General features: G+C 50.5%; 1 non-coding gene across 1 annotated transcript; it reads left to right on the plus strand.

Annotated features, from left to right (window-relative positions):
* Nucleotides 1-209: 209 nt before the first annotated feature.
* Nucleotides 210-313, plus strand: LOC116856884. Its single transcript, XR_004380645.1, has one exon. It is a non-coding gene; the product is annotated as a U6 spliceosomal RNA (small nuclear RNA).
* The last annotated feature ends 249 nt before the right edge of the window (nt 314-562 follow it).

Raw genomic sequence — 562 nt, forward strand, 5'->3', positions numbered from 1 at the left:
TAAGGAGGAGCTTGCCGCCTTTGCCTCATCTGTCCGAGTCCTCCCCGTAGTGCTTAACACAGAGCTCAGGGGGTCCTCGATGGGCGCTTGCTGAGTCTCAGAGGTTGGAATCTTCCGACACTGAGCCGGCAGCACCGGGAGCCGCTGGGGCGAAGGCAAGCTAGAGAAGGAGTTCAAGTTCAAATGATGTTTTAAAAAGCAGGACTAGGGTGCTCGCATCAGCAGCACAGACACTAAAATTGGAGCGATACAGACATTAGCATGGCCCCTGTACAAGAATGACAGGCAATCCCACGAAGCGTCCCATATTTTTATAAATAAATAAATAAATAAATAAGCAAGCAGTCCTAGCGAAACAGGACTGCCCTTTATTGGCACGCATCAGGTTTGCAAATCCTGGCCTCCAGGTGATTAGCAAGCAATGTCCAGTCCTCTACACTGGGAAAGCCAATCCGCTAATGGAACAGCAGAGAAGCACTACTTGCTTCATTATGGACTTCTCCCCTTGACCCAGGCTTGTTTCTGGTCAGTGGGGCACCCCAGGAAGCCACATTCAGACTGT

This window comes from Lontra canadensis, unplaced genomic scaffold (assembly GCF_010015895.1).
Source record: "Lontra canadensis isolate GAN:19392208 unplaced genomic scaffold, GSC_riverotter_1.0 scaffold113, whole genome shotgun sequence".
In the NCBI taxonomy this organism is placed as follows: domain Eukaryota; kingdom Metazoa; phylum Chordata; class Mammalia; order Carnivora; family Mustelidae; genus Lontra; species Lontra canadensis.